Raw genomic sequence first — 22,713 nt, 5'->3', positions numbered from 1 at the left:
CCATCTCCTTTCTTACATTAAGAGGTCATTTCTTGCCTTTATGCTAAACAATTGTTGTATAATTGCCAAGATGTCATTTCTATTGTGATTTTAATGTGTTACAAGCAAGGTAGGAAACCTTTTGTCTCAGACACATTTAATCTCTAAATCAACTTTAGGCCTCGCATTCAAAAACGGAGACATTTTTACCATTCGGCTGCAAAGACAGATCTGTAAGTGCACTATCTCCAGAACGTGGGAGGATCTTATCTAACCTTTCCTGCCTCATGAAAAATTCAGTATCCTGGCCACCAATCTCCGCTGTCTCAGGATGTTATGTCCGATACAGAGACGGAGGTGCTGGAGAGAGAGAGGAGGAAATTGCTTTGGACTCCAGCACTGTATGATCAGTATGATCACGGCGGCGGGACCTCATTCACCCATATATTCTATAGCGACCTTTACTGCGTACATTCACGGCATCTCATTGACTGTGTGTTTGTGTGTGTATAAGACCTTGGGTTTGTTGATGGAGCTTTGTGATAGGGGTGGCAGGTTATGTAACGGGGGGGGGGGGGGCGGTGGAGGCAGCAGCAGGCGGGGTGCAGAGGAGTTGAGCGGCAAACCGCGGCGTGACAGCTCTCCCAAACGTAGAGGGAAGGTCTTAACGCGGGTGAGTGACAGATATGTCGAGATAAAGCTTCCTGTCAGTCTCCAGCAAGTGTTGCCCAACATCGCTCCGCCAACCCCCTCACCCCGTTTATCCCCGAGGGGCCTTGCAGACAGGACAGAGGAGATCCTAAATATCATGTAGCTCTTCTTAGACCAGCCAAACATCTACTTTGTAAAAAGAGACACAGGCGTCCTTTTTTTTTTTTTCTTAGTCACCCTCTCTCTCTCTGCAGTTTTGTTTGAATAACAGAGGGATGGAATTATCAGAAAAATGTGTCATCTCTCAGGATTTGACTTCTGCAGACAGGACAGAGATAGCAAAATGACAGAAAATGCTCCAGGACTGGTTTAGCTTTTGCCTTTTCACTCTGGGCAGTTCTCCTTGTCACAGGCACTAGTTTTTTTTAAAGGAATAGTTTGACAATTTATGTGAGATTTCTTTTGCAGAAGTAGAAAAATCTCTATTTTAAAGGGTCAATGTGTAGAATTTAGTGACATCTAGTGGTGAGGATTGCAACAACAAACAAATTATGACTCATAGTGCCAGGTGATAATACACTAATAGCATAAGTTGACCATTAAAAAGCCATTTACACATAGGACATGGTTAGCTTAGCTTAGCTTTGCTTAGCATTAAAGTGGAAGCCAGCTAGCATAGTAGCAACATCAAATTTAAAGCTTAAATAATTAGCCTGATGAAAGCATACATGAATTTTTGCTTTCTTAAATTAAATGCTACATGCTAAATATGAGCTAACTAAGCTAGGCTAATAGCCTTGATAGCTTGATGTTTTATTGATAGACTTGTATTATGGTAAGAGCAGGATAACAGTGCCCTTGCTTTGCCTGTTAAATAGAAGGCTAAAGAGTTAGCTTAGCTTAAAATCCAGACTGACGGGTGTTTACCTAACGTATTTGTATTTTGTACAAAAACAAAGTGTAAAAAGAGAGATGTGTGTTACTGTCTTATTTAATGATATAACACAGATCCTCACATTATAGCACTGCTGTAAAATTTAGAGCCTAATGTGTAAACCTGCTATCTGAGCTGTAACAGCATCAGCCTCCTCAGATAACCATGTTAAAGTATTTTTACATCATAGCTGCTATTGTTCCTCCTGTTCATTCTTCTGTTGCTGCAGCACTTTAAGGACTTTCTGAAAATTAGAATCAAGTTTGTACCTTTCTTAAGTGATTGCAAATTATACACACTTGTCTGGCAACTAGTTATGTGAGAGCACTTGTGATTTGTTTGACAGTGTACAGATTTGGTTCAACAAAGAACTGTCTGCAGAATGAATGTAGGGCAGGATGAAAGAGGACGGCTACAGTGGCTACTACTATATAGCGCTACAGTTTAAATTTAATGCCCGAGGCGTGAACATCCCACGCAACCCTGACAGCCACCAGCTGTATGTTTGCCTGGCTTTGCACACAAGTGTGAACAACACCATCAGTTGCACAATCTCATGGTAATGCTTTGGCCCATTAGATGAGAAGTCACACTGCTTTTATTTCCACTCCTGCCTCCGCCGGGCAGGGGGACAACCCCTGTCAGCTAGCGTCGCGGCCCACCCGCCGAGCCAGACGACAGGGAGCAGCCGCACCAAGGCACCCGGCCAGAGGCTTGCCAGCGGGGGGGTGGGGGGTGGGGGGGTGCCTGGCCCAGGGTGAGGCAGCTTCTCTGGCTGCTTGTGTCCACCTGGGCGATAAGCACCACAGGCTCCACTCACCCCTCGGGGGCACACAGCAGGACGTGGAGTCGCTGCTACTCTGCTCAGCAGAGCCAAATCCCACAAGTAAGGAAGTCAAAGAGAATTTAAAGAAATACAGAGTCACCTTTAAACTGCTCTTGGCCATATTTGAATGTACATGTTTATAATTTATTACAATGGAATCAATATCAAACCTTCCAAAGTCTTAACATCCTGATTGAGAGGGACAAAAAAACAACAACACACGACAAGCACAAAACTCCATTAAATCACTTTCACAGATGACTTAAATCAATGACCATTCATGCAAACCAGTATGTGACATTTAGACTGCGAGTTGTGAAATACCAGTTGGCCAAAGCTGCATTTATTATGCAAATGTGGAATGTGCAAATAAGTCATTATTTAAAAAACACATTCTGCACATGCCCGCTTTAATGTGGAAAACAATTTATTAGCTGCGTATTGTAGTCGGTGAGTACACCAGTCGATATATGTATGTATGTATGGTTGCCATGGTTTCTGATCCTGCTGTTGAGATCTACATTAGAGAGCAGGCTTTGTAGTGTAATCGGGGGAAAAGAGGAGGATTTTGATTGTGACGTTTGCTCACAGGAAGGAGTTTTTTTAATCATGTTTCTGTGATCTGTTTGTATTTACAAAGAACACTTTGACCTTAAAGCTGATTATGTCAAAAAAAAAAAACCAAGAGCATATATTAGGACTGCAATCAATACCTGCTGAGGTAAAGTGGCCCACACCATAAAACGTCCTCAGTGTGAAGCACAGACAGATAAATTATCTCAAGGAAATCAAGATAATGACTTTCATTTACTCAATAAGCAGATATTAATTATCTGTCCGACAGATTAGGGGGCCAGACTTATTGAGAGCCTTCGAGATAAATGGCTTTCTGATCAAGATATAATGAAAACCCTTTTAGGTCCGCTCGTCAATTTACATATTAATTCCTGCTTCTTATTTATACACTTATATTCTAACCATACCACACCCTGAGCAGGTTTTGTTTTCTTTAGGGAATTCAATGTTATCACAGACACCGTGTCTCTACTAGCCCCCTCCCTCCTCTTCCTCACCGCCACCCTCTGCGGAAAAGTAATGAAATGATGAATTTGTGAAACAACCGCAGGGTGACTATGATGAATTTTGTGGTATCTCTCAGACTAATAGCTCTGTCAACGAGAAGAACTCTATAGACGAGCACCAAATGGGCAAAGCAATCATGGTATTTGTGGTTTAATGCACAAAACATGAGCATCGGGTAGCTTAAATTGAGGCTGCAAATATCTCTCTGATGGGAGAGGTTAATCCAGCATTGATTACTGAGGACACTTTTTTGTGTGCCCTGCAAACACTCAAAATTCAGCTTCCATCCCCAACTGTGTCTCTCTCTCCCTCTCTCTGCCTCTCTTTCTTCACAATATATGCCAGAGGGGGTGAACTGATTTGCAGCGAAACCATCATGCGTTTGGCTGTTGTCCAGTCATTTAACCCGCCACTAGCAGCACGATTTTAGAGATACTCATGAGAGCAAATATTGCCCTGCAGCCTAGCTGAGTCCGTGGCAAGGGATGCAGCCGGGTTGCTACCACAACACGATGGAAGCCTTATCTAACAAGCGCCGAGGCATTCCTCAAGTTGGCAAAGAGTCGGCGGCCATGATGTTTACGAGTGGGGAGGCCTGGTGGGGGGTTACAGTGGAGCTGGTGTCTACACAGGTTGCTTACTTGAATATTATTGAAACTTTTTTAATGTGGGTTAAAGATCCTCTCATCTACAATACAGATACAGGGTGGGAGTAACCTTTTAACATCTGCCAGCAGCTACAGTACATAACTGTTAAAATAGTGACTCATACACATTTTCAAATTTGAAGACATATACGTACCTATACTGACTAAAGCTATTATTGTGTGATCATAACAAAGATTAGAAACATGTAAGTCCATGAAATGTCATCATCAGCGTCAGTCAGTCATAGAGAAACTGCAAACAATCAGATATATAATGAACAGATTACTGAAAAAGAAACACAACAAGCTGCTAATAATACTTGAAGCAGGTAGCAGTGTGTTGCCCCATAGACATTTATGATACCTACAGCTGCAAGTACTTCCTTACAGGGTTTTGCTTGATCCGAACCATCGGTGGTTTGGACCAAACACACAAAGCAAGGCCATTATTTTTACAGTAAAGGCTTGGTGGCACCGATCCAAGAAATATTTCCAGATACCTGTATCATATATAACCGGGTCATGCCTGGTTAATTAAATCCAAACCTAAAAAACTAAACACCCACTAGAAGAAGAAATAGTCAGTTATTTGGGTCCATTTCTGCATGGGATCAAAGTCTGTTCACATGTGGTTGGTCACCATGACTCAGTAGGTCACAGTGACACAAACTACACTTACTACTTTTTATTTTTTATTTTTTTGAGTGGATCCATTCATCTATGAAAATGTCTTTGAGTCCAAGATGAACAAAATTGTCACATGTTATGTACGCTGCAGCTACAGAAAGGTTGGAGGTTCTACATGTAAAATGACCTACATTTGACATGTGACACTCTGGAAAACATACAGCACTATGAAAAAGTTCTGAGCACTTTCACTGTTTAGATACTTATCCAGTAAAAGGCAAGACATACAGCCAGTGTCCCACAAGAACCAACAAGAACAAGGAGCCACGCAACAGATGGAGCCCTGATGTCAATCTTTCTGTATCACTGAGGACCTAATGTTGAGGGTGCTCATTTAAATCCACACAAAAAGTCACAACAACAAAAACAGCGAAACAACATTTAGAACTTTTATGTCTTTGCACGTTGGAACATCAGTCTCAGAATAGCCAAGTTATGTTTTTTGTTTCAGTGTATGTGTGTGTTATTAGGCTGCCCGGTAACCGTGGCTGTACCTCGACAGGGCGCACGTCTGACCACATACCAATCAGCTGCCTGGATAATGAGTATAATTGATTGGAGCCTCATTCAGATTCTGTGGAATAGAGCATGCAAATTGTCCTTGCCAAGTCATAATGAGGGCCCCTCTTTAATGGCACAATCAAAAAATTTCACTTCTAATTTTGCAAACTGAGGCGAGTGCTCTGTGTTGATTGCATGGTCGGGTGCCAGCATCAACAGCACGTAAATAGATAGGTTGGTGGTTTATCTCCATTTACTGAGAAAATATGCCACATGCATATGTAGCCATGGAGGTGAGATGAAGACTGAGAGCGCTTATGATCCATATTTTATATATATATATCCATATTTCTCCTTTTTTTAATCATTGATTGCTTCTGACAATAGCATCAAGTTATTGTTTGTGCTCCTTGGAGGCTCTTTACCACCACCACTGCTCACCATGTCAATATCATGAGGATCCTGCGAGGAAATATTCACCTGGCAACTGAGAGTTCACACAAGCGTTTACTCAGCCACAGTGAGGCTATAAATGCTCGTCTTCCATGGTAATATCCTCCTCCTGGCAGCAACTTCTCCCTTCTCCCAGTTTTGCTAACGGAGCATCCTTAGCAGTCCTGTCATTCCTGGACTAATTAATGAATTAACAAATGAAAGAGGATTTGCTTGTCTTTGGTTCTCCCTCAGAGGAAGGTTAATTTCCATTCAATATGCTAAACTGCTCACAACCAAAGACTTTATATCCCAGCACCAGTCGGCTGGCTGCAAACACACACACACTGGTCTGCGCCCCGCGACCCTTCGGCCCATCTGTAATCCTTCAGGATCCGGTGGTCAATATCTTAAGATTGATTCACCTCTCCAGTCAAATAAACTATTAAATCCATTAGTGAGACAGGGTAGGCTTACTTTACATTTTGATTACAATCAATTACCTCCTGCCTCAGATCTGATTCTGCGGTTCTGTCCGAACACTGTAATGCTTGGCTCCGCCATCTCTTACAAAGCAAACCATTCAGCCGCCATTAAAAGTATTTAGGGGGCCCTGCTCAGCGACCATATAAGCACCGATCATTATCTACAAAATGAAATCCAGAGGCCTCAAATGACAGAGATTTATAGATGCGTACAGTATCATATTTATCATATTCATAGCGGATTATTTACAGAGAGATTTACTGTGATGAGTGTGGATGATTTGTGGGGTGTGGAGACACAGGACATGAATCAGTCGGGGACGGATGCAGAGCCACGTACCGTCACCAAGGACAAAAAGAGCATAATGATAAAAACGGTCAAGCTGCAAACAAAGAAGGTACAATCTTAAGAAGATATTTGGTCTTTTTGGTCCAGTCTGCACTCCTCTACCACATGTCTTAATCTGACATAAACGCGTTTTAAGTGCAATGGCTCTGATGATGAAATTACAACACAATCCCACCAAATTACCCCCCAAAAAAATCAATTAACAAAAACAAACAAACAAACATTGTTAGCTAGTGTTCTCTTGCAGACAATGTCCAAACCTAGCCATGATTCACCTTATTAGTAGCCAAGGACATGTAGTTTTTGAGAAAAGGTCTGCTTTAGCCCGACCACGATCTTTTCTAAACAAACAACAAGTTGGCTCAGGGACATATACATGACAATTGGACTTTATACCACCCAGAGCAGAGCTTTAGAATACAGTTCATATGGGCCTTGAGCCCACCTCCTCTGACTTTGGTAACTAACCTGTTATTTATGTGTGCTTTCTGTATATGTGAGGACCTTTTGGTGAAAGCTTAGAAAGATTTGAAAACACCTATGGACTCTGATGGAGTTCTCTGCCAACTGCACATTAAATGAATGGACGAATGCCAGACATGTTTCTAATTAGTGGTCCTAGTAAATAGGTACTTTGACTTTTGTTTTTTTTTTTATGTAGAATCCACATTTAACAAGATTGGATTTACGTTAAATTAAAATTTGCAACGAAATAAATTAGCTTGCATAAAATACAGAGCCAAATATGAGATTAATGACACTACAGTCATCCTCAGTTCAGCCACTGTCTAACAAGGAAACTAAGCCAATCATAAACTTTCTAGTGTTGCGTCTTTTGTGCTTCCTGAACGCACAATACAGTGATGTGTTACATACAGTATGTTTCACTCCAACATGCTAGCGTGAGAGAACATGTGATTCACATGGACTAAAGTGAAAAGGTGCTTGTTAAACCAAAGTAATGACAGTTCATAACATGCCATTAACAGCTTCCTTCCAGGGATCCTGTGCTGTATCTGATCGAACGCTCTGATCAATCAATAGGAATCACTTAAAGGATCTGGGATGGTATGTGAGTAACAGTTCCACTGAGAGCCCAGGTTCTTCCACTTTAAATCTCACCGAGTGACCAGCACGCAGCTCTGAAGAGACTGAAAGGATATGGCTGTTGGATTATTGCCAATATTGATCAGCATGGCTCTTTTAATTGCGCTGAACTGAACCTTCTTAAGATCTACAGAGCTATTTAGTGATGTGTTAAATCAGGTTGCAGCACAGTGCTGCAGTGAGGCCTAAAACCCGGAAATGTGTTTCTTTTTTTAATGATATTTCAACAATTTTTGTGTTATCTTCATTAAAAAAAACAACAAATTAAGACATTTCCAAGTGACACCAAACTTTTGAACGGTAGTGTAAGTGTGTGTGAAAATGCTATGTTAAGCTTGGAGAAACTAAGCCGGGGCACTCACTGGATCACATGCTAGCATGCTAATGTTAGCTATCATCAGACATAGGCTTTTAAAATAAAGATGAGCTGCAGAGATGCTACTATTTTATACCATAATTCAGAAACTGAAACAAATTGTGTAAAGCTATCCAGTCCATACATAGACTACTGTATGTAGGACATGAGGCTATTTTTCCCCTCTTGCGTGAGTGCTTCCTGGCATGTTAGCTGCATCTTAATCTTTGAATTTTTGGCTGAAAATAGCATCATAAGCTCTCTTCAGTCACACACTTTGTGTCTGCCTCTTATATATTCTGGGTGATAGAATTTTTGGTAATCCTTTTGGATTAAAAAGACTTCTTCTAATACCTGGAGATGCAAGTCAACCACACTTAGTAGGTAGTGCATGTAAGCCTGTGTTGCTGCATGAAGAGGAGGGAAACAGTGTTTGGGTTGAAGAGACAGAGAGAGAGAGAGAGAGTGAGGGAGAGGAGTGAGGGAGGAAGATAGAGAAAAAGAGAAAGCTTTAATGCTGGTGTCCCTTTTAGACGTGCTTTTAATTCCTCTGCAGGAATATCAGCAATATTTAACGGGAAATGTCACAGAATGTCAAGTCGGAAAATGTCACTGGGGAAGGACTGGAGGGTGACCTCAAACCTCCCCTTTAAGATGAAATAAATATGCCTCTGTGGTATTGTAAAGACAGGTTTTTTTTCCCAGGCTGCGATTTCTCCATTTTTACGGCGAGGCTATTCATTTTCATAGCAACAGAGGGCCGAAAAAGGCACAAGACAGGCCAGGGGAGAGATAAATGAACTCATCAATCGTGGCGAGTGCGGGGACGCGGGAACGCCTGACGTCTACCCTGTCATTTCCACCATCCGTCGGGTAATTGTTGACTCGCAGCATTGTCGCATTTTGCCGGCTCTCGCCTTCTATATGTGATTAGCGTGGCGAATATTAAAAGGTGAAACATTTATACGTGAAAGCATACATTAAGGGTGAGTCATTTACTTGATGAAGCATTCAGTCAAAGTCAAAGCAGCTTCATGAGTGGGAAAATAGTCTCTACTTTAACCTCCACTGGACAGCAAAGGTGCTATAAATATATATCTTGACCTTCATCAGGATAAAAGAAGACGATTATTATATTGCAACTGGAGACATTTGAGCCACTGCTGGCGATGAGGAGTTCATTTTTCGACCATGACGAAGCAAAGATGTGATGGATGCTCCCCCTCCTCCCGACTCCTGCGTCAACCCTGGCACACGTTTCATCAAAGAAGACACAGGAATTCGTGTCAACATTTGAACCGGTGCAACAGAGGACTAAAAAAAAAAAAAAAAAAAAAACAGCCCTGTGGGGCTGGATGAGATGGGATCCTGTACGGTGCTGTGAGGTATCTCACTGTACCAAAGCACAGGATGTGGGGAAACATAAAGCAACTGTAATCCGAAATCAATAAGGCTGGAGACAGAGAAAATATTACAGGAACAGTAAGAGAGCAGGGGGCACGGTTCAGCAACAAAAAAAAAAAAAAGAGTTTTCTTACTTTTAAACTGTGCTTGGGAACATTTTTCCAAGGGCAGAAATGATCCACTTATGTCTTATCAAGACGTTAAGCAGGAGTTCTGTGTGTCAGATTAGACACGCAGTCGCTTTGCTGCAGTGCATCAGAATGTCTATTTCCACCTTCCCTCCATGTCTCTCTCTCTCTCTCTCTGGGCTCTACATCTGCCCTTAGAGATCTACCTCAGTGCCCACATTATGGGAATTATAATTAACAAGATGGAGTCTCTGCTGAGTTTTGTAGTTTCCAATAATGGAGCTAATGTAGATCACTACCCAGCAGAGCCAATGACGTTATAATCTGGCTGGGCAAACACATCTAGATGGACTCAACAAGAAAAGGTAATACTCCCGACACATGAGGCTTGAAAGCAGCGAGCCAATGTTGTAAAGGACTTCATTAGTCATGGAGGATTCACCTTGTAAAGACAAGATTTTTTTTAGAAATAATGGTTTCAAGGATAACTTTGGCAGTATTGTGAAGTGACCAGAGGAGAGCACACATTCTGGTCACTTCCATCAGGGTGTGGTCAAAACATGTCTTCAAGTTTTGTGTACAAGAAACAGCCATGTCTGCATATTTACATATATGAGGCCCAAAACAGCCCACTCTGCTTTGATTGGTCAGCTGTGATGGTGCAATTAAGTCCCGCCCACACCTGGCAAGTGACCTATGTTTCTATGTGTCTTAGCTAAATACAGTAGCTAGTGTCTTAGCATTAGCTAAGTGTCTTAGCATACTACAATATGTTGGAAATGCTAACCAGAATGACTAGTGTCTTAGTCATAGCTACCTACAGTATGTTTGCAAGCTAACTGTACTAGCTGAGACAGTAACACCTGCTTTATATTGGCAGGATGCTAGCTAGCTAGCTTAAGTTCATGTTTCATTGTATACAAATTAGCGCAGAAAAGTCATCAAAACTTGCCAACATAAAAATGCAATTACCTACAAACGATGCTATTCTTTATTTTATGAAGATGTTTATGAAAAATGGCATCAGAAAAAGTGGCTAAAATCAGGGATGAGATTCAAACAATGACGAGAGAAAGCTAGCTAATACAGATATAGGCTAATTTCTGGCCATATAGAAAACACTGACAAGTCTTTTCCAGCTTAAACATTTTCTTTCTCCTACTAAAGATATCTGTGATTTTTTTTAAACTTCTTTAGAATTGAAATAAGCTACACTATCTTTTCTCTACACTTACCTTAATCAATATACCTTTTGAACCAATTCTACACACCTTATCAAAAACCACAGATAAGAGGAGGACTTAATTAAGCTGTTCGGTCCTGGATTGAAAGCCTTTGCTTCGCTTAAGGTCCCCAAATTCAGAGGAAAATCAAGTTTAGGAGGACAAAAGATTTTCCGCCAGCAGAATTTCTAAGTGGCTCACCAGGGGTCAGGACAGATATGAGGTGACACTCAGAAGATGTGTGTGTGTTTTTTTCTTCCCCTTCCTGCGCTATTGGCAGGTAATTATATTAAAGGTGCATTATTTCAAGGTCCCAGTCCTTTAAATGTGATAAAGTGTAATCTGCTGTCTGTGGCAGCTAGCTGTGTGTCCTTTTCTGAGGTCAGCCTGCCCCTCTACCTTCGTCTGCAGGAAGTCTTTCTGTCTGTCCAGACAAATACATGCGAAAAAAATGGCCTAAAATATCCAGAAGATTCCAATTTCCAACACGGTGAAGGTGTCTGATAATTGCCCCATTCCCCAAAGCATTGGTTAACATGTGTGTGGTCTGGGGAAGCATGGGATTTATGTAGACAGCAAACAAATACTGTATGTTATATGCAAAGCTCCTCTTATGAAGTTACTCCAAAGATGTATGTGGTGACTTACACCTTGAACTGTGGCATCAATGCGTACAGCAGCGTTGCATCTTCACAGCGTTCCCTAATGACTCTGCCATTGTGGGCTGTACCAGCAGAGGTCAGGAGGCGGAGTACATGAGTGTGGTGGACAGCTTTGTGGAGTGGTGCGGACAAAACCACCTGCAGCTGAATGTCACAAAGACAAAAGAGCTGGTGGTGGACATCAGGAAGCACCAGACGCTCCCAAACCCGGTCAGCATCAAAGGTACCAACGTGGACATTGTGGACAGCTACAGGTATCTGGGTGTCCACATGGTCCACAAATACAGAGGCAATATACAAGAAGGGACAGAGTCGCCTGTATCTCCTACGGAGACTCAGGTCCTTCAACCATGCTGCAGATGTTTTACCACTCGGTTGTCTCCAGCGTCACCTTCGGCGCTGCAGTACGGAGCCCCTCTGATGACATGGTCAAAAAAATAAATAAACCGTGGCCAAGAAATATATATAACGTGCGCACAAAATACTAATTCGTGGCCACAAATTAGTATTGTTATTGACGGGGTGCACAGGAGCCGGCTGTCCGGCCAGGGAGCACCCCCTGCAATGATCGAGAGCCATTAGAGGAGTTAAAGCAACAGGGAGAGGGACACTCATTGCTCCCTGGTGCCCGGGAAGGGTGCGGCCTGGCTGGGCACCCGCTTCCCTGTGTTTCCAGTGCTCTAGCACATTCCCCAGAAAGGGACGCTCATTGTACCTACTGCCGGGGAAGTGTGCTCCCTGGCCGGGCAGCATGCTCCCATGCGCCCCTTCAATAACAATACTAAATCATGGCCACAAGTTAGTATTTCCAAATTTTCCATTATTTTAGTGCTGTAAAATAAGGCTAAACATGTTTTTTTTTAAATAAACAAACCTGTTGGTCATAGATGAAGTGATCAGAAGTGGACTCCATTCTGTAAATTACCTGAGTTAAAGAATTTAAATTCAGCTTAATGTCTTTTCATCAGTCGCTCATAAATTCCTTCCAATAATCTGAATCCACTTTACATCCCACAATGTCGTGACACTTTTATGGCCTCAAAAACCAGACACTGCATTATGTGCTTGGGCTCTCTGTTGTGCACCTAATTTGTCTTCTTGCGGCTGAGTAATGTCAGGCCAACGTTGCATCACTTCCACAGAGAGGATGAAATGCCAGAGATGTTCCTGACCACGTGCACTCCCCATCCTAGTTCCCCTTTCCATCAAGACCTTGTGTCCCCCAGGCTCAAGTGCTCTGACATGGGCAGAGAGAACAGGCATTAACCTTTGAGGATAGGGCTTTTTTATATATATATGTTTTCAACACGAAGGGAAAATAGGGCATCTGCTTGTATTGATTTTTCCTGTCTGCTCTGAGTCAGTGGCCAAGTTTGGAGAGTTTCATATATTCTGGCTCCCTCTCAAAACTAATCTACGGATCTGTTCTCTGGATGCCTTGGGGTGTTATTAAGTGTTTTACTTCTGAGAAATCACAATATGTACTGTTGGTTTGTCTTTTTCACCAGATCCCAGCAGAGTCTGGCCTTTCTTATCTCATATATAAGAACAGCCATGTTGTCAGTTGCCCTACAGTGCTGTTGTTATGCAGCGCATTCATTTGAGTGACACTGCAGTAATTTCCACTTTAATGACAGCATTGTCCTCTCTTCTCCTCTCCTCTTCTCTCTTCATGGACATTAACTTTTATTGTATAATAGCTTGGCTGTGACACTACACTAAGTTTGCCTTTACGGTTCTTCATAAACATTGACCACACTTGCACATTACGGTGGACATTTTTAACGTGTTAAGTAAAACAAAGTCCTTGAAATTGTCCATGATGCCCATGTCTGTGATAAAAGAAAGACTAAAAATCCTTGGGAAAGGAAGAGCTGTGATTACTGAGGCCAGTGATAGAGGTGGAGGAGTTTATAACCGGAAAAACAAGGACGGTTTTCGCAATAAATATGAATCAGTGTGGAGCCGGACCACTTGCAATGCTAATGAACTCCTGCTAATAACAATGTGCCCTCATACACAAACAGCAGAACAGGTCAGTGGTCCTGAAACTACACATATGATGAATGCAAATGGAGGGGGTGGGGCATCAACTGCCCCTTTGCACAGGTAATACTTCCACAAACTGACCGAAACGCATTGCCGCAGATTCTAAATACTTGAGTTCAAACTGGTAACTTTCACAAAGCAACCGCCTCATCGTGGTCTCGCACCCAGGACCTCTCGCACCCAAACCAACAATCACGCCCCTACACTACAAGCCAGAGATCCTTTCTGCGCAGGAGAAAACACATTAACGTTGACAGCCCTAATACATATATATCTGAGTCCTGATCAGGGGGTAATGTCCGATTCCGATCGAGTCTGAAACCACGCAATCGGGCCAGATTTCCGATCACGTGATCGGATCGGGACATCCCTAATCATTAGGGAGGCTTCATCCATTGCCTAAGTTGCTTAAAAATGGAGCTAACGTGGGCTGCAATTTTAGAGCCAGCCTCAAGTGGTCATAAATGGTACTGCCAGTTTTGACACCTTCAAAAAGAGCTTCATTTTCCACTGCAACATGTTTTTGGTTTCAAAATTCAGTTCAGTTCTGGAACGGACTGGTCTTTTAGTAAAGTTCTCCCATCAGCATAAAGCTTCTCTACTTTCTCTGCTTCACGGCCACAGGCCCCAGTATTCAAAGTTTCCTGCCTCAATCAAAACTGCTAAACTGAGCACCTAATTTCCTTTAGTACAATCCTCTCCTTGCTAGCAATAAAAGACTTTTCATCTCTGAACATCAACATCAATGCAACCAGTGAATGCATGCAGCTCAAAATGTGAAACACGAGACTCTTAATTTAGTCTTGCTTGTCATTAGTGTTTGTTTAAACAATGGCCTTCGAACTGTTTGTTGTTTCTGCTTTTGGTTCTTTCCCTGTGAGGTCTGCCACCAAATTTCTGTCTACCTCCAATCTGCAATTCAAATGGAAAGACTACGCAGAAAAAGCCAGATGGTGTATCCCAGCCTGCTATTCCCAGCCCGTCAGCGAGTCATTCCTCTGCCTATTCTCCTGCACCCCCCTTCAACAAATACTTTTATCTGCCCTGCACCCCCGTTAAGATGTAGTCAAGAGTCGCACATGTACAGGATTAATTGCTGCAGTTTGAACCCATCGCGCCCAGTTACTTTGTGGATATTTCCCCGAATGTGTTAACAGCATAGAAAAATATGGCTTGATTTTGTGTAAGTATTTTTCCTAAAAAATAATGGATTTGTGCATTAAAAGCGTGTAGACTACATCTGTCTGACAGCCTTTCCATTTGACCTATAGGAAGCTTTTCACACCTGCTTTGAAATTTTCACAGTGCACCTTAACAGCTCCTGATAAAGGGTGTTACTGTCACGCCGCTGGGGGCACAGAAACAAGCTGTTAAAAAAGCACCAATATTGGAGGCATCACTGCAGGACCAGGAACAAACAGGATCTTTGTGATGTGCTGTGTTCACTCAAGATATCAGGCTAATGCAAAACCCATAAAACGGAAGCCATAAAGTCAGCAAGACCCAGATTCTTGATTAAAAAAGAGTAGATTATAAGAGCCAACTGGCTCCGCCGCAGACATAAGTCATACGTGCTGCCGCTGTGTGCGAGCACTCTGGGAAAATTTGCGGGCAGGTCTCCCCTCCCCTCCCCTCCCCTACACAGATAACATGGCACTCAGGGGCTTTTCTTGTACATATCATTGCTGCCCTCTGCAGTTCTACACCCATTTGCTTCTTAATGAAAATGACACAGCCAAATGAGTTGATAAGGCTATAATAAGGACTCCTGTGTGACAATTCAACATTGAACAGGCTTTAAAAAAGACGTCCCCCATAATGGAGTTTTTTTGTCGAAAACCTTATTCATTTATTCTAATAAATATAAAATCAAGATAAGAACATCTCTTCCTGTTTCTAGGACATGTCCACCGTCCTATTTTTTCTATCAGTGACATAAATGTTCAATCCACACCTGTGGTGTGATGGTGCCGTGTGACAACCCGGCTCAAACTCTTCCCCCCCTTGGGCCTGCCCACTCGCCTTCCTGCCTGCCCGCCTGCCGCATAACAGGAGAATGCAATTAATGACAGATGGCCAGGCGATGACCACGTCCTTGAGCTGCGAGCCTTATTGGCACCCACTGCTAATTGTATCACATATAACACAACTAAAAGCATAATAAATCTAGGGGGGGAAAGCGGAATGTTTTATGCAAGGCTCTCTCCCTCTTTTTCCAAGTGGTAAATTGCGCTAGCTCTTGAAATATCTACAACCTTATGACACCCATACTGCATTAGCTTAATTGCCTTTTTCTCTGCCCAGGTTCCTGGGGGGCCTTATAAGAAACAGAGGAAGAAAGGAGCAGCTGCAGTTAAGAAACTGAGGGAATCTTGAGGCCGATTTGGTGACATTACTAGTCCAAAATGATCATGTGCTCCAACAAAATACTACTAAAAGCTGTATTAATTGTGCTTAGTGCAGTGCATTATCTTAGCGGCAGATCTGAAGTCTGTTAAAGTTAAGACTTCATGAAACTCCATAAATGAGGACACTTCTCCGGCTCACCTGAGGAGCCTCAGAAAACCTGGCACCTACACGTGTCCGTGCAGACAGCTTGTGTCACTGCAGGGTTTTTCCCTCAATACCGAGCGGCACTCCCCACCCCCGCCGCCCAACCTTCCCATCTCACCCTGGGCTCGTTATGGGGAGAGTGATGACGATGTCTTGGAGCAGCTGCTGCAGGGACGGTTCCGCCAAAGACACCAGAGCCAAGCTCTCCCCCCACCTCCCCATCAACGTGCTAAAAGAATCCTACAGGCACGCAGCCACACACGGCGCAGGCTCGAGCTGCAAAAATCCTTCGTCACAAATTCACTTGAAAAACAGACGCCCGCATACATTATAGCACTAGATATAACTGAACCACTTAAAGTGAAACACTTAAGATTTTCTTAAACAAAGGTTCATGCACTCCACACATGTACAATCAATGAGTGATATTGACTCACAAACAAACAGGGCCCAGGCACGTGTACGGCGGCACATCCGAGTGATGAGGGAATTGATTCGTTTACCTGCAGATGTATTTAACGCTCGGATGGACAGTCACTTCCATCCAGTTTATCTATGTTTAATTTGATTTTGCACAATACCGTGCAAAACATAGATGTTATCTATTGTAAATGATGATTTTGTGCTCAGTTTAGGTCAACAAAATTAACGACAGTCTGAATTGCAAAATTAAACACTTCATTTTCCTCACTCACTGTCCTTATCACTGGCTTATCTGCAATAGTCTCTCCTCCCCTGTGATAACTTTACCCTTAACCTTAACGACCTGGCAAATTAGTCTTGAGCCCTCCATCCCATTGTAGATTATGCTGCTACACGGGCCACGGTAATAAGCCGTCAGACAAAGTAAATGCCCACGACGTGAGGCACAAATCTTACTCGGCCAATGCCAAAGTCCACAAAGAAAGCTGAGTCTGCAGCAGGAAGGCTTACTCTGGTGCAAAAGGGAGATTTATTATCATACTTCATTAAATATATTGAGCATCTGGAGACCATAGAGGGGATCGGATGAAAACGGTGGTCCCATACCATAAACCATCATCGTTCGATTAAAGTACGAAAATATAAAATGCCATAAACTATACGTTTAGAAAGCAAAGTAAACCCTCATTTGCTAATTACAATATAAGGAATAAATAGGCTACTTTTTTGAACTGTCTACAGCTGAACATAGACAGTTAGCATCATGTGCCAGCTTGCTAAAGTGCAGTGGTGGAAAGTAACTAAGTATTTCTACTTCGTTACTGTACTTAGGTAATTGTTTTATGTATTTATACTTTAGTTGTGTAAAAATAATAGTGCATACTTTATACTTTTACTCCATTACATGTTGCAGCTGTTATCGTACTTTCTACTCCACTACATTTCTACAGTGTTTGTACTTACTTGTTACATTTTATGAACACAGTGCTGGACTGATGTGAGGTCAGACTCTGAATGGAGGTGGTGTCACGCTGCCAGCTGTGTTTCTATAATGAGCGTCAGTCATGAATTTGTATTAGCAGCCTCTCTGTTCACTTGATGCCCACAGCGTGCCTCATGACACACAGACCTGTCCATAGTTGCTTCTGGGAACATTTCAAAGATTTCTGTACTGAAAATGTAAATTACACATTGTCCATTTTAATTTTAAAATGATTTCTTTGATTATTTTAACCTGTTCAGATATCCTTTGCAATAGAAATCAATAATATATATTCGGTGCATGAGTACTTTTACTGAAAGCACTGAATGGAAGAAAAAGTGGTGATGGTTGCTCAGCTGAGTAAGCACAGCAGGACAGATTAGCGAGTGATGCAGCTAAACTAACCTTTAAACCTACCGGGGCAAAGAGAACGGGTCGAGCAGGACTCCTGCGCCTCACATGTGCAGCCACAGCTCCACATGTGCTGTAAAAAGAAAGAGGGTGGCAGAATAAAGGTGGGGGAGCCGTGGTGGCATGTTGGAGTGAGGACAGAGAAGGGGGGGCAGAGAAAAAAACACACACACACAGATGGGGGAATCAATAAGGGTGTGTGAGAAATGGTCTGAATGGCTTGCATTTCCTCACCGGTCATCAAAAGGTTATTTTACACCCAAAAGCTTGTATTGATTGTACACACTCGACAGAGAGAGAAAGAGAGAGAGAGAGAGAGAGAGAGAGAGTGGGGGAATATCTGCTGGGGGAATTTACACGGTATTTATTTTTTGCATTAGGATTAGGGTGGGCGTTGGGGACGATCAATGCTTGTTTAATGTAGCTGCAGGGATCAAGACATGAATCATAGGCTCTGGGGCTATTACATTTTATTTGGCATTATCATCGGTGGGCTTAACGGCCCAGCAGTCCTTCAGTTTAGTCAACATATGGAATTAGGAGTTCCACCTCGACTCGAAAAAAAGACGGTGCCAAACAAATCTGGAACGTCCATTACGGAACTGGCTGTACACAAACAATGGCTAAATATATATATAAAATCCATAATAGAAGAAATATTGGGCAAATGGTTACTTTAGTTTTTAATATGAATGCTCTATTGGTCAGAAATCAGTACTGAAATACAATATTTGAACATATGAACACATTGTGTCAGTAATATCAGTTAATTAACCCCTATATTAACGCTGGTCAAACTTTCTGAAAACTGGCTATGCAGAACTGGTTGCCATGGAGACGGTTCTGATTACAGAGGATGTTCCTTATAAGAAGGCCGCCCTTATATTAATTGTGTGCTACACTATATTTTTAGTAATCAGCCATTCTAGCAGATTGAACCCCAACCAGGTGATGTAGGGTAAAAATTCATAATACAACACTGTGTTCATTTCATGATGAAAACATAATTCTATCTGAGGTTATTGTGACAAAAAAGGGACAATGGATTCCTTATTATTAGCATACTGGCTTTCAAAAGTGAGAATACATGACAAGAAACCAGCACAGTCTCAGTTTCGTCTGAAAGACGACGACAGTTTCACCTCGTCTGGGACTTTTCCCGTGCAGAGGAGACCTTTGGATCTATGCTACTGTCAAGCTGCTGGCATAAATTGCCTTAGCCTTAGCACTTTGAGATGATCAATTCTACCAAAACATGCATCATCATGACATACTGCTATGTTGCTGCAGCGGTAGAGATCAATTCATCAGCAGATATCTGAGCATGGTGAAAATGTTTTATTGAGCAATATGGCTAGTGATGAAAAAAGGCAATGTTGGATCAAGGCCAAGTCCTGTTGTGCAAAAAAAAACAAAAAAAAAACAAGTGTAGTATTTCTGCTGATAAAGAAAAGTTAGCAGAGAGAGAATGGATAATTTTCACTCTGCCATTACTGATGTGTTTCCCAGCACTCTGGTCCGTCAACCCCCCCCCCCCCCAGACAGTCATTGACATGGACCACATAGCCAAGCAGCAATCCTGTGGTTCGAATGAATAATTCAACCATAACCAATAAGCCGATGTTCCAGCGTTCAAGCCTGTGACACAAAAACGATAGCATCCCCACTCATGTCTGCCGAAATTACAGAGATTAATAAGAGCACACAAACGTCAGCATGCTGACAAACAACAGCCGCCATGTTTGATTTGCATGGATCTGGCAAAGGAATTTATTTACAAGCTGTTTTTATGAGGGGCAAAAAAAAATCTGACAGTGAGGCTGGTCGAGCTGATTAATGGAGGATGCAGAATAGCTCCTGAAAGCCACGTTTCAATCACTGTGAGAAAACATTAGAGCAGAGAAAAATGTGTGCAGGATCCTGAAGGTAACGGTAGCTGCTTAGCATGTGCAAATTATTGCTGGTCCTCATTTTGTTGTGTGTACACTATATTCAAAAGGCTATATTCAAACATAGTAAACTGTGAAGTCACTTTTGATTGGCTAAGCTAACAAGCTATTGCTAGCTTCAACAAACCTTTTTTTGAAAAAGCTGGACATAAGTGTATAGGGTTAATTCTAACAATTTATACTGTCCCGAAAAAGTATTTAAAAAAAATGGCAAGAGCTAATACCTTTATTTGTCTGGCTAACTAACCAAGCTAATGCTAGCTCCCACATCTTCTGGCTGCATTTTAAACAGCAAACAATTAGCTTATAGGGCTAACTCTGGCTATTTTGCAGTTTATATTGTACTTAACAACTAAACTAATGTAAAATATGGTAACAAGTTGCAACAGGTACATTTATTTGTAAATAAAACCAATAATAACGTAACATTTGTGTGGGGGGACGTTAGCCAAGATGGCTACCTTTGAGGATTTTGGCCATCGCAGAGTGCATCAACTGGAGCTTCAGCAAAACACTTCCATGCATTTGGTTATATATAGTATATAAATATGTAGTAACAAGAATATACACTTGTTTTACTTTGATGTGCTAGCATAACAGCCTGCACAAATTATAAAAGTAACCTTCTGGTGGCTATAGATGAAAAATGAAGGGCTATGTGAAGTTATTAAAAACCATGCTGATGGGAAGAGAGAGAGGGGGGGGGGCATGAATGATGGTGACATCGTTTTTTATGATGTTCCACTCAAGAGTTGTCATTTTACTAAAGAGGAAAAAAATATCACCCTTAGGGGACATGTCAGAAAATTACACATTTAAGCGTGATCATGGAATTGAGTATAAATACTGTGGCGCTTCTTCCTGTCACATCCAAGAATTTTAGGGTTTTTGTGTGTCACTCTATGATAAATGTTAAATGACCCGCAACAGGATTAAGATGGAAATTACACACTGAACACACAAAATCCATAGAAATAATATACAATGTAAGATCATACCATCACCAAAGTCTTTTTGGAACTGTGTTTGATTTTGTGTCTGAGAAACTGAACATTTGAAACTATTTCATGACAGTGATGTCAGTGAGGAATAAATCCTTTCATACATGTTGTCTCCCACTTCATTATTCACACAAATTCAAGATGAAAATGCTGATTGTCAGCTGTGATGACACCATAACCGCCTACAGAAAACTGCTACTACATCCTCCTCTCGTCCTCATTTCTATGCGTATATGGAAGGACGGCTGGAGGAGGTCCGGAGTCTTTCTATAGGGAGGATGCATGTTCTCCACGTGCCTGTGTGGGTTACTTTCCACCCTAAGGACATACATTTTAGGTCTTTGCCCTTGACTAAGACGCTGGCCTCTGAAGTGGAGTTGCTCCCTTGGAACTGCCCTGTGGCTGCACATGCTGCTCCTATCCTTACGAAGGGTCAAACGCATAGGACAGATTTACCCACAGGGGCTAATCACAGCACATTCTACTGTAAAAGCTATAATTAACCGACACACAATACCACAGTAAGGCCCCGTTCACACTGGAGAAAGTCAATCCAGCTAGAGTGGGATTGAATCTGGATAGCCTTTAAGCTGGATACGTTGAGACCTATTTTGAAATCTGGCTGTCACACACGTTCAGGCCACGGTAGGACCAAGTGTGTACATGCGTTGTGCATTTTTTGTCCCGTGTCGCTCGTTCTTTTGTTTTTTTTCAATTTAAAAAGCAGTTTATTCCTTTGTAGCCCTGTCGAAAATAAACTCGGGGCAAAGCTGTCGTAGTTCAACGGTTGTTTACACGCGGCTCTTGTATACGACCCAGACATGGTTGCTGTGAACCAGGAGGTAGACGTCGCTAGCCGGATTCGCTATCTGCATTTGCGTTCAGACCTGACCCAGATGTAAGCCAATTTGGCTAGATCCACCACCGAGAGGAAGATTGAAAAATGTCCGGTTATATCCAGATTCACGTTGTTCAGACTCAGAAAAAAACTATCCGATATATCCAGATATGGCCCAAATCCTGCTCAAGCCAGATGTGAGTGTGTATCAAAAGAGAAATAGAAAAAGGCTCTAATGTTGGTGTCCAGCTAAGAATTCATGGGTTTAAAGTTCAAGAAGAATACACAGACAAGATGGACAACTTAACGGTAATAGCCGCTGACAGTGTGATTAGCCACTGACAGCACCATTAGCTCGGAAAGTCACCCACTTTTAGGACCATCCTCACTTAGTTTCTTTTTCTGTCCATTGGCACCTCCAGAAATCAGTCCTCACACAAAAGTGACCTAGAAAACAGTGCTGACATGTCAAAGGACTGCGGCTCTGAAAGACTCTTCTGTTCCACAGACATGTCAGTTTCTGATATTTCCACCTTTATTGATACAGGAAAGCCGCATGCAAACGACGAACAAACCCAATACTGTAGGCTGCAGTCAAATCCACACACTGCCAAACACTACAGCCAGGGATCAATATTGCTTTCTCTTGACAGGGGAGTGATTGATCACAGGCCGACATGAGATTTCAAGATGAAAACAGCAGGTGTCTTCTCCGGAGGAGGATGTCGAGTAACAGAGCGGCGCACCCGCTGATGAAACCGACAGGCCAGCAAAGACACAGAAAGCAGAGCCTTCACTCGCCCACGCACCTTACGTGACTGGAGACACTCAATTGAAGAGCCCCGAGACTGTGGATGCAGCAGCTCTCGCCGCTGCTGATGCCTTTGGAAGGCTGTTACACAGCTCTCCTGCTGTTTTTGAAATGATTTTCAATTGAGGTTTTTCTTTTTGATTTTTGTGTCAGTAGAAGATCAACATGCCCTGACCACTGTTAGATTGTGGCCCTTTGTCAGTAATTACATGACTAAAATTCTGCTTAGGTGGTTTTTTTGGT

The sequence above is a fragment of the Parambassis ranga genome, chromosome 18, assembly GCF_900634625.1.
Source record: "Parambassis ranga chromosome 18, fParRan2.1, whole genome shotgun sequence".
Classification (NCBI taxonomy): Eukaryota; Metazoa; Chordata; class Actinopteri; family Ambassidae; genus Parambassis; species Parambassis ranga.
This window is presented reverse-complemented; position numbering follows the sequence as displayed.